General features: G+C 37.6%; 1 long non-coding RNA gene across 2 annotated transcripts in view; it reads right to left on the bottom strand.

The window, feature by feature from the left end:
* The window catches only part of LOC115607832, a 135,047-nt gene that overhangs the window by 74,564 nt on the left and 45,107 nt on the right, over positions 1 to 15,376 (bottom strand). For both annotated transcript variants that reach the window (XR_003991357.1, XR_003991358.1), the window contains exon 2: positions 12,323 to 12,405. This is a non-coding gene — a long non-coding RNA (uncharacterized LOC115607832). The remainder of the gene's footprint in view (positions 1 to 12,322; positions 12,406 to 15,376) is intronic.

The following is a 15,376-nucleotide window of genomic DNA, read 5'->3' as shown; positions in this document are numbered from 1 at the left end:
ATTAGCAGCCAGACATTAATTATAGAAGTTGATCAGATGAAGCACAGAAACTGTTATGCTTTCTAAAGGAAAATTAATTGAAGAAAATGCCAAATACCTCCAATTTTTCTTCTTTACCTCTAAGCTTTATAAAGGGAAAATTAAAAAAACCCCAAACAACCAAAACTCAAAACAATACACAAACCCTACATAAATAAACAAACTAGCTAGGATATAGTAATGATTACTGTTCAAGAATAAGGATATCTAAATTCTTAGCAAAGGCTGGAATTATTCTTTTTATTTTTAATCTGACAGCTTTGACTACATGTAACATTTTGCTACCCTCTCTAATTTCAACTGAGATCTGAAACTGGAAATCTGGAATACTGCCACTGCACATTAGCACTGATTTGACTATATTTCAAAGACACCAGATAAAAACCCAACAACTTCACGGACTTGACAGTTTGCAAAACCCTAACAAGATCCATACCTTGATTCCAGCACATCAAAACAATTTCATATAAGAGCTTGTCTAGCCCAGGAAATGCAAGGCAAGCTGCAACGTCAGTCTTAAGCCTAATTGCTATCTATCCTCTATTAACTTCCCACCGGGTCACTTACTGAGAGGTAAATAGGTCATTTCGTGGTTTAAACCATTTCCAAAGGCACTGGCAATCAACCACATGGAAATGCTTGTTCTCAATCAATGCTAAGAAGCTAGTAAGAAATATGATCTTTCATTAGGCATTTTGTGGCATTTCCTCACGTAGACTCTACATCAATTTAAATTTCGGAAAAAATCAGAACTTCTGAACATTTACCCAAGCCAGGCTTGAGATATTGTAGACATCTGACTTGGAGAGGCTCCTGGGGCCTCTGGAACACTAAAGAAGGCCTGATTTTTCCATCTCCACAGATAGGAGGGTGGATTTTTCTCTTTGTTTCTGACCTGCTTCTGACTGTAGACTTTTGCGAAACCTCTGATTTGTGACCTCTGGGATAAATTTTCGCTGCAATCCAGAAACTAGGTTTATTTGTCTGCAATTAAATTTCAACTACCAACTAACTCTAAACCCTAAAAACATGCACATTCAATTCTAAACTGTACTTTATGCTAGCAGTATAGCTACCTACAGATACATTCTCCATTACAAAACAGAATTGTTCTTTTTTTGCTATTATCAATGGAACATAGCTGAAAGGATTTGAGCTGGATTTATTCCATGCAATATGATAGCCAATATTTATCTTAAAGTATGTTTTGGACATACACAAACTGCCTAACAGTCCATCAGTGTGCTCAAGCTGCTAAGCAAAACTGGGATAAGGAATGGCTGGACATCAGATATCCATCTTGACAAGGTGACAGCTATAGAAAATTTAAATCTTACCATGTGGCTGTCAAAGTAAAAGTAACAGAATGGGTCTGTAGGAGAATGGCAGTAAGATTGTGCTTTCAATACTTCTATGAATGGAGAGATATATTCCAATTCTTGTTGCTCACTTGGCTGTCCAGTTCAATACGCTGCTGTAAAATTCCATTATCAAAGATGTCACAGCTTATCATATTCCCCCCTCCCTCTGGCAATGTATCAGGTAACAAAGGCAATTAGGAGTTCCTGCCTTTTCCCAGCTATACACATATCTTCTTCAGCTTAAGGCAGAACAATTGCAGGAAATGGTGGAATTACAGGGGTTTTTTTGGTTTGTTTTTTTTTTTCCTAGAAGGGGACTTTGAAACTTAGAAAAGAAACGCCTATCAGTTCTCTACTTACACAACCATGAATTGGAGGAAACTGGCTGCATCAAGTGGATTTAAGCTGACTGACATGACAGAGAACTAGATTGTCGCTTCCTAAAAGGGATGGGCAAATACACTCCCAGGATGCACCTTCCTCTAACATTTCCTGTGCCTTTCCCTATTAACCCACTCCCAGTATTTCAGAGAAAAGCTTGGTATGTGAACATGAAAGAGGCACCCAAAAAACTGCTCCTCCAAACACATTCAGTGTAACAGCCAACAGCTCTTGCACTGAAATGCTATAAATACAGGAAGAATAGACTTTGAAGGGAGATGGATAAGACATCCCTCATGAAACAGCTGAACTCCTAACAACTTCACTGCCTGATGTTGCAAAAATACTGCTGAAAACTCCAGTGTGGGGCCAAACTCTTTGCAGTTAACACAGCGCCTCAACTTCACAAGTCATATATTACTGGAAGCTCATTAAGTGCAAAAGACGTGGGGGGAAATACTCTATTTTATTTCAAGCCACTATTTCCCATGGAAAATTAATTATTAACGAGATCTTAAGTCACAGTTGAAATCTCAGCAAGAGAACTTGCTGATAAGGAATAGAGACTGAAGCGCAAGGCATTGCCTGGGGATTAATGACTAGCTGGTAAGAACAGATGGCACCTGGCTGAGCTTCAGACTCTGAATCCCAGCTGATCTTTAAGCCCCAGGAAATGCCTTGAACCTCAAAAGTTACTGATATTGTAATATGACAATTATGTATGCACACACACACACACAGGTCTATGGTGTTTTAACAGGGGACTTGCTGTTTCAGTGGTATTCTCCAGTACATTGCTGCGGAATTAGAGCTCTGTATATTAGAATCATAGCTTGAATTGTTTCTCAACATGCCATTCGTTTTATAATAGATTACATATAGTATTGCCACTTGCCAGGCACAAACATTTTGCATCTATTTCCACACATCTGCCCACTCAGAGAAATAAAATCTCTGGGTCAAAACTGTATTTCCTCCTTTAATCACATTCAGCCAGACAGTTCCAAATTTAGCCTGGAAGTTTAGCTGCATGTTCTCTACCTCTTAAATAGTTTTTTTAAATACATGTATGTATATGTTAGATTTTTTTTCTTTTTAAACTTAATGCTGGTCCATAAAAAGATTTCATATGCCTTATCTTAGTGATCTGAATTTCCAGACTACAGAGTGACACTGCTGTGCAGACAACCTACAATGAGCAACCAGAAACGTGTATCCTAAACGTGACTTACGCACACACTAATTTAACATCAGATGACCTAACCAAAATCCAGAAGCAATAAAGCTAACTAGCCCCCTTCAGTTGTCCCAGGCTCAGTGCCGTGCTGATTTGGCATCATGGTGGAAGTTAGTGACACAACAGTGCTATGCACACTGCTATACAAGGGGGAATTTCAACATTGCACAGCATTATGCCACATAGGCGCCTCTGCATTCAAGCTCATGAGCGACTTTGAGGGACATAGAGGTGACGGACACACACCCTTCACTTTTAACCTGATATGATCACTCTAAATGAAGCAGAATAAAGCAAGTCACTTCCTTAAATTTACACAGAAATGTTCTTCTCGAAACAGCAACAGATAATCGAGACAGAATAGGAGACTTCCATCTCATCATTAAGCTTCGGGGAGTCACAGCAACACTTTTCCAAAGCTTTTACGTAGCCCAGTCATGCTTAGCACCAAAGTGACTATCTGACTACTGAAGTTTTATATGCTGTAGGCAAAAATAACAGGTGAGCTCAGTTTAGTTTCTGGTGTTTTGGGTTTTTTAAAAATCACAAAGTCATGGGCATACTTGGCATATTTATGAATAAAATCACTTTGCACTTTAGCAGTACTTTTTCCTTCCAGTCTTAGGATACACTCTCATACCCAGAACAGCCCAGAGGAAATATGATGTGAGAATACTAGAATGTGAGGCTGTAATGCAGAGGTTAATTCTCAGACAAGGCCACACATCATTAGCAGAAGAACTGGGAACAGAGGTCAACAGTTCTGATTTTCAGTCACCTTAGCCTAAATACAGAGTTCCTTGAGATCAGCCAGTTCCACAAGAATTCTCTCAGCAGCAACTAACCATAAACTGCCTTTCAAATAAGATCTACTGGTCCGTTATTAATGTGTAAACAATGTAGAACTGAAAAATGACCACAACATGAAGACCTTTTTGCATTTATGATCATGTTTAGTGACAAGCGTTCGTCCCACTCAGTTAATACTAAACTTACATCAATAATCCAGCTAGTTTTTTTTCCTCCTTACTTTTTCACCTTGCAATAAACACATACAAAAGGACTCTACCGTGGGACTCCTAGCATTTGTATTATTCCTGCATAGAAAAGAGGCATCAGCTATACAAATTCTTCTAGATGGGTGGCACAATGCTCTTCAAGTCCATTAGCAATGCTAGGGGCATCTGTGAGTCGTGGCTACAGCTACTTACCTTTTCAAAAACGCAGGCTATTTCTTTCCTCCAGTGAACTGCCTTTTGTTTCCCTCGCTTAGCTAGAGTTTCATAGCCAGAGATAGTGCAAACTCTTGCACCAGCTGTGGCCTCAAATACTGAAGAAACATCTGCAGACAAGATTTGTCTCCTTTTTATGCCATGAGCAAACGAAGGGAAATTTTGCCTTTTTGCTGTCTTGAGGAGAGCTCTGAGACTAATTCAGTTGCAGATTTTTCCTTTTTCTCCCGCCTAACACAGAACCTGTTCTAATCTAATGACTAATGTTCGGGCCAGAAAACGAACAAGTTTATCCCAGCAGGAACAAAACCTCAGGACGAAATAAAGGAGCTATTTTGTGAAGTACTAAGTAATTAAGGATTCAATAAAAAAAAGAATCCTATTAGCATAAGTTACGTCATACACAGTAGTACTGTTAAATTTCTGACAGTACTGTATTAGTTTATGTATAAAAAAAATGAATTTTGGATGCCAAGTTTCTGATTTGCTCATATGATAAACTACAGAAACCTTAAAACATGATGCACTTCAAAGAAATCTGAAGAAAATTATTAGATAGGAGAAAATGAAAAGAGAAAAATGTGAAAACTGAAGGGTATCAGAAATAAAATCTTACGGCATTACACCATTTGTCTCTTCTTCATAGACAAGCAGTCAAACCAAACTGGGAATATTCAGGTCCAGACTGAGTTATCTCAGTGGGAAATTCAAACAGATCCAAACTAAAAAGGAACCTAAGAATCAGAGACAGAGAATTATTGTTGTACATGGATCTGTCGGGCACGTTATCCCACTCCCTCAGGTTTAAGAGACAGAAGTAGGACTGCCAGGAACAGCAACTGGCAAATTGCCAAGAATAATGAACTGCTCTTTATAGAGAAGATGATGGTTGCGGCCCGTTGTATGCGTAGATATTGGATAATGCAAAACCAGATAGCATGGCACCTACACAACCTAAACTGTAAAGGATGGTCAGACCTATCTTGGAAAAGAGCTGGGTGATATTAGAATGCATTTGTTTTCTGCTTCATGATTAAGTCTTTGCACAACCATTACTGCCTATAAATTCTCGGAATTATGGTGTTCTACATGTCAACTATCAGCATAAAAATCTCTGAAAGAACAATTGAAGGTACCTGTGTACACACTAACATTCAAGAAGTTTCTGAGTCACCAGGATTTCTGTTTAAGGATTCACTTAGTACTATAAGGCCTTCCCTTATAAATGCAGTAAAAACAATAAAGACCAAATAAGGTGCTCTTTTGTGTGCTTTTTACATTGTAACCACATCCTCTGCCATTAAAGAAAAACAGTATAATGCTCCACCATTTGTTTTCATATAGCTCTTCCAAAGTACCAGGCGTTATATTTTTCTCAGTCAGATATATCTCACTTCATAATTCAGTTATTACATTTAATCTTTACACTGAAGGAGAAAGTTAATCCATTTTATGGGACATGCAAGCAGCTGTTTAACGCAGCCACCAACCACTACCTTTTATGAAGGGATATAAATAGAGTGGATTCTATTTATAAGCCTCAATTTCTGAGCCCATGTTCCTTTCAATTCCTCTGCCAGACTCAGAAAGGAGACACAAGGATTGAACCAACAAGAGACAAAAATTGACCTTCAATAGTTGGGGGAAGTTGAGATGCAGGTCTGAATTTGAATGCCAGAGCTTTGGGGATTTTTATCTGATTCACATCTTACAGCTTGAGATCACTTCTCAGAATAAGGAAGGCCTTCAGTTAACAACCCATAATAGAGCTACAGATTTTGAATACTAGCAGAGAACTCTGGATATCCACCCACATTCATGTCAAAGGATAGCAACCACATGATGATTCTGCGAATATACTTTACTTATGTAAATATACTTTAGTATACTTATGTCCTTTTCTGAAATCCAACAAGACATCATTTCTCCAAGAAATTACATTGATTTCCATGTAAAAGTCAGAACAGAGCATGGTCTAAATCAGTTCTACAACTGATTTCTTAACACCACATATTTTGAATACCGTTAATTAAAAGTAAAGCATTCATTTTCCTGATCAGACCATTCTTCAGCACAGTGAAGTAGAATCAAGGAAAAAAAAGAAAAAACCAAACAACAAAACCAGAAACAACAAACCTGAAATGGTAAACCATACATCGACAACAGTTACAGACTAAGAATATCATTATGCTTCTAAAGCAAGGCCTGTATTTACTGAAAATTAACCATGCTCCAGGTGAGAGATGTTATGAACACCAGGTTGTGTACTTTTCCTAAAAACTGAGGACAAATAACAAAGGATACAAATTATGGGTGATAAAACAACTGAAAACGCAGTTAGGACTAGACAGAAGGGGAAAAAAATGACAGCCTGTGTATCAGTAAATTTCTTCAAAAAAGAGAAGCCATATGACTTTTTAAATCTGTGAAAAAGAGACAAGCTAATGAGAAGCAGATAACCTGACTCTTATCACACGCCTAAATGTCTGAAGAAACTAATTCTCTTGATATTTTTCCCCATTTATTATTAACTGCAGTGTTCTAAACAGCTGATGTTTTCTGAATCCAAAAGGCAGACACGTCAGCAGGAGATGAACTACAGTACACCCAGTTATGTCAGTATTCTGCATGGCTTTTATCACTGGGCGTGAACTGCAACTTCCAGACATGTGAAACTCTGAGTTAGATGTGTTTCTCAGACAATCATGGTAAAAAATTCCTTGTGTGTAAAAAAAAATCTTTAACATCAAGGATTATTGGGCCCCCGCATTCTCCTCACCCCCCCCTTTTTTTTTTTTTTTTTTTTAAGGAAAATGCAGTGCATAAAATCAACCACGATTGCAAGAGAATTTTTTTGATGTTTGCTTGCTAAAACCACAACTATTTTATCATGTTGCCTATTGTGTATTCAGGGAAAGTTTACATAATGAAATAACCTTGATCATTTACCATTGTAATGATGAGGACATGCTATGCTCCAATGAGCAGATATTTCATACTTACAGATTTCTGCAATTCTTCATAATTTTTCTAGAAATAAATATTGTAAATTTAAGTTTAAACAATAGATATCCGTGTTTCAAGACTCTTTTTCAGTTTTCACAAAATTAGTATACAAGTAAGAAGATTTACTTTTTTAGGATGGAATAGGCTCTGCAGTATGCACACAGCATAACTAGACTGTCCTTGGGCAACCTTGGCTATTCTCAAGGATTTCAATTACAATCTCTGTGTCAATGATTCCCAGATTTCTTAACTCCTCACTTCCCTTTTGTTCACACTTGTAATTAAAACTGCTTCTACAGAATCTTCTCCAGATGTCCTCTGAACATGAAAAACAGCATGTCAAAACCGGCTCCTTTTCCCTCCTCCCAACTCCTTCCCTCCTGTTTTGCTATAACTGTCAACAATTCCACCATCCTTCCTATCCCCATAAGCCCTTGAGCGCTGGTAAAATTTTCAGCTCTTCTCCACTTGCAAAGAAATACTTCCATGCACCCAAGAAATGCTTAACGTTAATCCTACTGCCTTCCATATAACCTCTGTGCACCAAAGTTTCAAAATGGACATCATATAAACATCAAGTTCCACAGACTGATTCAATGAAAGCAGGATTTACCAGCCGCAGGCAGCCTTACATCTGTCAGATAAGAAAATGGAAGCTCTTATTCCTGCAAAAGAAGTTGTATTTGCTTACTCAGATCAATTATTAATCTTTTCTTTTCCTACATACAGGTATAGAAAAGTGATAATGAAAGAGAATGCAAAATAATCATCAGCAAATGAACAACACTTTAGGCACTTACTAAAGAAGAAAACACCATCTGTATTAAGCAAGGCTCCCTACTTTGAAAGTCTTACACAAGTTTCCTTGTTCTTACATCCAAGTGTTCTTTACGACTCAAGAAATTCCCTGAATCAGGCAAGAGTAATGTATAGTCTGTATTATCATGCTGAAGTATTAATTGAAAGAGAAACTTCCCTATTCTATTTTTCATAAATGTGTAATGTTTTCAATTATAAGAGACAGTTTTCTAAGCATATTTCAAATTAAAAACAAATGTTGCCTCAAGCATCTTAAGCAAATTGCCTGAAATAAGATGAATAGGGCTTGATACTTAACAGGATTTTCACTTCATAAAATCAGAATGTGCTCTCATCATCTAACCTGGCTCCTGTATTTTTTCATGCAGCTGGACTGCAAGAAGTGGTACATGTCAGAAGCATGAAGCAGAAAGCATTTTTATGAAAATATCCAAGTATCAAAAAATCCAAACCCAAACTCATTGATCAAGAAAGTGATAAAGACAAAGCAAAAGAATCTCTGTTAATATCTGCAGTTTACTGAAAGCATTGCTCTGACAGCCAGCCACAGCTTAGTTTCAGATAAGAACCATCAAGCTTATGTGTTTACCAGAATTCTTAGTTATTTTTATTTAAAGCTAACTATTATTCACTGGCTGGCAAAAGGGTTCAGGTATGTTATATATATTTAACGTTTATTTAGTGGGAGCAGGCAAAACGTTGCCTAATCTCAGTATTTCTCAACCACTGAGCAACATAATTCCCTCAGCACTGACTACAAAAAAAACACATATCCATAAAAATATTTTAAACTTACAGGATATGATCACTACTGACTAATGAATTTGATTTCTGAATTTTGATTAAGCAAATAGTTTCCAGAAGTACCTAATTATATAAAGCTGAAATTCCATGAATATAGCACATTGGGTTTTTTTTAATTGGAGGGGGGAAAAGTCTCAAGAGATTGTTGTTTCCATTGTCTTTGAATTTATCATTTCCTAGTTAATGAATGTTTTCATCTGCTCCCATCTTTAGAAGTACCATCTTGTCATTTTGCACGCAGTCTTCCCATCCATGATTCAGTGATTTCTATCAGTTTAGCTCACAAAGAGGACAAGCAAGTAAGCACAGAGCCATATGGGAATGCAAGTACAACTAACTACTGGCTTGTTTTAGTTTCAGCCAAACTTGGACTTCATCCTAGTACTTTGTTCACATAAGCCACTTTGTCACATGCTCAGGCAAAGTAAGGGATATAGAAAATTCAATCTAGGTTAAGACGACAACAAGATATTTGCAGAACATCTATTTCCTAGAGCTTAAAAGGGCCTACTAATGACTTAACTGTCCAACTCCCCAGATTGCACCACCGGTATTAACACCCACAATTCCTACCAGGGAACCCATGTGAATAAAACTTGATTATTCGTGATGTGGAGAAGTGATGGGAGAGCCAGTGCCAGTCCAAGCCTTTACACAGGCAATGGTTTGGAGTAGAACACACTCCATGTCAGCACAGCCATGGAACACAGGTCAGAAACTAATTAACAAACAAAAGTCTACTTCCCTTAACAGAGAAAAGTCTTCCATCAGCCACAATTATTCAGTCAGCGCAAATAGAAATTGCAGTAGAAAAGGTGTAACTGACAACACAGTAACCCATCCTACTGAGGTGATATTCTTTAAAACAATAGTGGTAGTCCACCTGAAGGAAAGCTCTTATAACCACAGTTTTAAAAAGCTGCTGTATACTGTTTTCCTGTGGTTCTTGAAGACTCAAAAGCTACTTTTCTATTTATTTAGGGGTTTTGTGTACGGGGTTGTTTGTTGGTGGTGTGGCAGTTTTTCCTGTTGTTCCAGGTTCTTTTTTTAAATAGCTCTCTTCCTTTTGTTTTCCCTGCAGGAGATTAGTACAGAAGTCAAACAAAAGCTGCTTAGAACCTTTGTGCAATTAAAGATCATTTCAAGAAAACACAAAAAAATCCAAAGACATAGCTGTGAGGAATATAAAGGCAGTGTACAAAAATCCTCCCAAAACACCTGAGACAGCATCAGACAAGGTAGAAAGAAGAGTACCACAGAGAAAATAAACAGCTGGAAGTTTTTATATTTGAGAAAACACACAACGAGATAAAGAGTCACAGGGAGCAATTATTCCTCCACTAGGTTTTATTTTTAAGTGAAGCTCACGTATGCTTTTTTTGGGTTGTTGAATTTGGGTTGCTTCTGCAGGACATTCATATACTGACAAGTTTCTGGAGCCTTACTTTTATTAATTCCTCCAACTTAAAAAACAGTCTTGGCATTTGAATGCATTTCCTTTATCATTTTTTTCATGTTTCATATACTAACAACACTAGAACCCACTGTTCAGAGGTCATGTAACACTTTCATAAGTGATATATCAGCACATAATTTTCATAATACATGGGTGGAGGCACAGAGCCTGTATACTGAAGAGTACAATGGCTAGAAGAAGTAGCAAACAAGCATTCTCCTAAATTTTGGACTTCCACTCTTTTATTCAAAATCTCTTCAGTATCAGCACAAAGAAACCGCCCATCTTTCTCAACATAGCTCATCTGGACAAGCTTATGACTTCACTCAGCACAATAGCCTCAACGTTAATCAAAAAAATTCAAATCCCTTTAAACTAAGTACATTACAAAATAAAGTTGAGGAAGAGAACAGCATTTGTGTAGAAACAAACAATTGAATACAATACTTGGCTTTTGTTCCCTTACTAGATTTATTGAGAAGTTGGAGGCCAAAACTCTTTGTTTTTGTTTTAATTTAATGCCAATACCTAGAAAAAACATCTGGTTATTCTACACAATATTATAACTAAAATTGCCAGAGAACAGAACATCTTTCGCAGAGAGTACTGAATGTACCTCTCAAATTTCTCAGGTTTTATTTTCAAAATGGTAAGGGCTGTTTGCTGCTTTTCCATAGAGAGGCAATCCTTGCAAAGGATTCAGTCTAAGTCATCTACTCTTACTACCTACTCAGTGATGTAATTACTGTTAATTTATCTAGAATATGGAGAATCATTAATATTTAGTCTTTGAGAAACAGTGAGATCTGAAATGGTTTTTAAAGTGTGGCTTATTAGTAGTATATTTTAATATTATGTCACTGCATGAGGACAAACAAAAGAAAAATGGAAAGAACCCCACAATTTTTCATTCTGGTTTTTGCTACAGGTTACAGTCATCATCAGGATCGGTCTGCTTTTTAAACGGCAATCGAAGTCATCTGGAGCATCATGCAAGATTTTTGTGTGTATGTAACTCAATTGCTACATGATTTTATTATAAATTGTGGCAAATAACTGACAACTTAATCTCAACTGTACTACACAATAAAGCTTAAAGTTCTGTATGAATAAAAAAAAAAAAAAAAAAAGAAAAAAAAAATCACATCCATGACCACATTCTTCTGATTGTGGCTATATCAGCATAAATACAGACTACAGATGCTACAACATGGAATTTGCAGCACAATTTTCAGAACTAGGACCAGACAAATCTAAACATATTTTATTATTTTTACTGAGTAATTTTTTTTCATATGTTTAACTCTCCATCAGAATGAACTAAAAAAACCCCAAACAAACAAAAAAACCCCATTGAAAGAACATTGGCCTTAAGAATTCTTTTGTAGGTTACTTTGAATGTCTGAGTACAAGTAGTCTAATTCATGCGATCCATTCCCCAGCTGGTATGTATCACTATAATACTACTGGAGTTATGCCATTAACATCTAACAAGTCCTTGAACTACGGAAGTTCATAACAAGTGAGAAAGCTACCAGATTAACAAGCAGAGCACTTCGGACAAATATTTAAGAAAATCTGTACAAATGGTCATGCCACATTTATTTGCAATTTGGCAAAAAGTGTCCTGAGAACTTAGAAGTATCTGAAAGCATGAGATAGAGACGGAAGGCTGATCTGCCTTAACAAGCAAAACCACTGTATTTTATAAATTCTCCAATATTACAAGAGTAGAAAAAGCTTTCTGTCCTTGTAAACTAATGCTCCAGCATAGGATATACTGCAAACATACAACTATTCAAAAAAGATGAAACAGCAGCAAGCCAGATAATTAAAAAGTCAAAATAGCAGACAAGAAAATTCAAGTAGCTATTGCGTATAGCAAATGGTTTGGAACTGAGTGACTGTTTACAAACTATAATAACTTGGAATCCTTCTGAAAATTAATACCTGTTGACAAAACTCACAAATAAAATAATTCTGATACCTGTTTAGTTTGTGGCTGTGGCAAAGTCCAACTTCCTTGCAACAATTCTTTCTATCTTGCAATCCAGTACTACAAGAGCTCAACTGTAAATACAAAAACAAGTATTTCAAGGTTTTAGGTCTGTTACCAGTAGGACTTGTAGCTATTTTACAGCAACAAAAGGAATTTTAAATTTGCTGAATATTGTTTCGTCCTAATAGCTTTGCATTTTAAAAGTTGTTTCTGAAATGACAAGCTGATAAATCCAATAACTTTAAAATCTAATGACAGGTAATTTTCGTACTGCCTACTTACACATGCTAGCAATTAAGAGTGAGTAGAAAACATATTCATTAAGCAAACATGGGTATGATCCTTGTTGGCCTGAATATTACTTCACCTAAAATAGCCATAAGACACAGAAAAAGATCCTCAGAGCAATCTCAATGGCTTGGCTGCAATCCCTCAGAGTCAGGGAGAGTATGATAGCAGTCTCTACAAACACTGACAATGGTCAAGGTGGTTGTTCCACTTAATGGCCAAACTTTTAAGCTTTAACAGGCTAAATTTCCATCTCTTACTGTACCTGTATACTGCTCATATGATACATGACACACACATGATATATGACATAAATTATAAATTAGTTTACTGTAATTCAAAAAGTGTCTGAATGAAAAAATGTTATATAAAAGGTACTTCCATCAAATGTTCTCTCCCTTTATTAATTGCTGTAAATAATCAGAAAGTTTTTACTTGACTGAGGTTTTTTTCCAAGTGTGACAGGATATTATATTCCCCATACCATGCTAGAACTATTTCTGGTTAACAAACTAATTCTAATGAGAGGACGGGGAAAAAAACTCTCTAAGGATACCCTCTGGCAGCCATATTCCACTTTTAATCATGTCTATGGGCTACTCATCTTCTGACAAATATCAGGAACAAAGTTTAGCTGTACTGATTAAATAGTATGCGCATAATCCATTAAACTGTAGCTCTAGAAGTGGGTAACAATAAGGTATATCTGTACTTTGAGTAGATCTTGCTGTATGTGGTTATGTTACTAAAGAAATCAAGCAGTCACAGGCCTGGAGTCCTCTTCCATGGCCTTTTTTGAAGGCATCAAGCAGAATACACAGATTAAGGGACAATTCCCAGAACGAAGAAGGGTCATAAGTGGGCACATGAGTGAGTGGGCAGGAGAAGGCAGTTTTATTCATCTTGACCAATGACCTGGTGAAGGGAGAGAGTAATAAACCTCCCAGCCTGTGAGCATTAACATGCCCTTTCAGATAGTCAAACGCCATGCCCTAACAAGTAACTCAAGTCACGGCAGAACTTCCATGTAGACAAGCATAAGAGAACGCATTGTGGGGCCAGAGGGGAGGATGTGGAGAGAATCCAAACCTTGCCAACATGCCACTGAAACTGGGACAGGCAGTTACAGCTTAAGGAAAGGACACCGGAATCATCACTGGCTGTTCTCAAGTCAGTGACTCAAACAGGCAGTGGTGGCCAAAAAAGCTAACAGATCATCAGACGTCATTCAGGAAGGGTATGAAAAACAAGACAAAGTACTTAATTTTGTGACTGTACAAAATCTTGCTGCGCCTACATCCTGAGTGCTGAATGCAGGTCTGGTCACCTTAGAAAGGATGGACACCTCTAAAAAGGATGTAATCGACTTAGAAAAGGCCCATGAAGGGCAATTGAAAATATCAAGTGGATAGAATAGCTACTTTGTATGGGCAGACTAAACAAGCTGGGCCTCTTTGGGGGAAAAGGGGAAGTCTGAAAGGGGACCACATAATCAAGATTCAGAGAAAGCTTCAACAAATTCATTATCTGAAACCTAGAAACAGAGACAATGCAGGGATATACCCTCTAAGACGCCCTCAGTTCTAGATGCCAAGCAAGAAGAGAGGGCATTCTGTCACAGGCAACAAAACACTTGGGGAATTCCATTTAACAATGGTTCCTTTTCTTTTGCTGCTCCTTGAATTTTACTCCACTGCTGCGGTGTGATTTCCTCCACTATCCCTCTGGGGGTTGTACCTTCTCCTATGCCTTTTCCGCAGTCCTGTTCAGGCAGATCTTCATTCCTGCCCCTGCTCAGGCACCCCTCCAGCCCTGGCATCTCTCTTTTTTCTCCTCCTTTCCTTTGGCATCTCCCTCTTTCTCTACTGTCCGTTTTGTCCAGGCATACTTCTTGTTTCTCCTTTGCCCCTGCTCTGGTGTTCCTCCTGCCCTCACATTCTCTCTCACCTCCTACATTTCTTCTGCTTAGAGGCTACCACCCTTTCTTAAATATTTTTTTGTAGAGGTGCCACAAACTTCCCTAACTGGTTCAGATCTGGTGCAGAGTGGGTCCACTGAAGAGCCGGGTTTGTCTGGCCCAGGACAGTCCCTGACCTGCACACTTAGAGGTCTCCTTGTAGTCCTCCTGCTACCAAACTCCTTCCAATTACACAGAGATAGCAAGAACTGTCCAATCTCACGTTCATCCTGACTAGGCTCTCTTTTACACTAATGGGCTAGATAGATCACTGGCTTTAAACAGTATGGTATTTTTCTGCTTTTGACTATACTGTCAGCCATTAAATATGCCAACACTCCTTTGACTAAAAACCACGGCCAGAAGCACATGACTTAAATACATGTATTTGTCCAGAACTCTGATGAAATCTCGATTTCACGTATGAAGTTTCTGCAAAATCTGTTTATCTACTGTTGAGGTTTGAGCCCAGCCAGCAACTAAAGTACCACACAGCTTCTCACTCACTCCACACACCCCATCCCCAGTAGGGTGGGAAGGACTGGGAAAAAAGGTAAAAACCTGTGGGTTGAGATAACAACAGTTTAATAATTGAAGATAATAATCAATAATACTACTAATAGAGAGAGGGGAAGAAATAAATCTAAATGACTGGGGAAATTAGCATTTTTAAATCCAGATGAAAATCTAGAGAAACAATAGAGTAGTAATATTCCTTTTTATCACTGATAAGTCTCAAACATCTTTATTACTTTGCTCCTAAAAGGAGTAATTAATTTCCTAAAGGGAAATGTCAG

This window comes from Strigops habroptila, chromosome 5, assembly GCF_004027225.2.
Source record: "Strigops habroptila isolate Jane chromosome 5, bStrHab1.2.pri, whole genome shotgun sequence".
Lineage (NCBI taxonomy): Eukaryota > Metazoa > Chordata > Aves > Psittaciformes > Psittacidae > Strigops > Strigops habroptila.
Note: the sequence above shows the minus strand (reverse complement) of the source record. Positions and strands in the feature narration are given on the sequence as shown.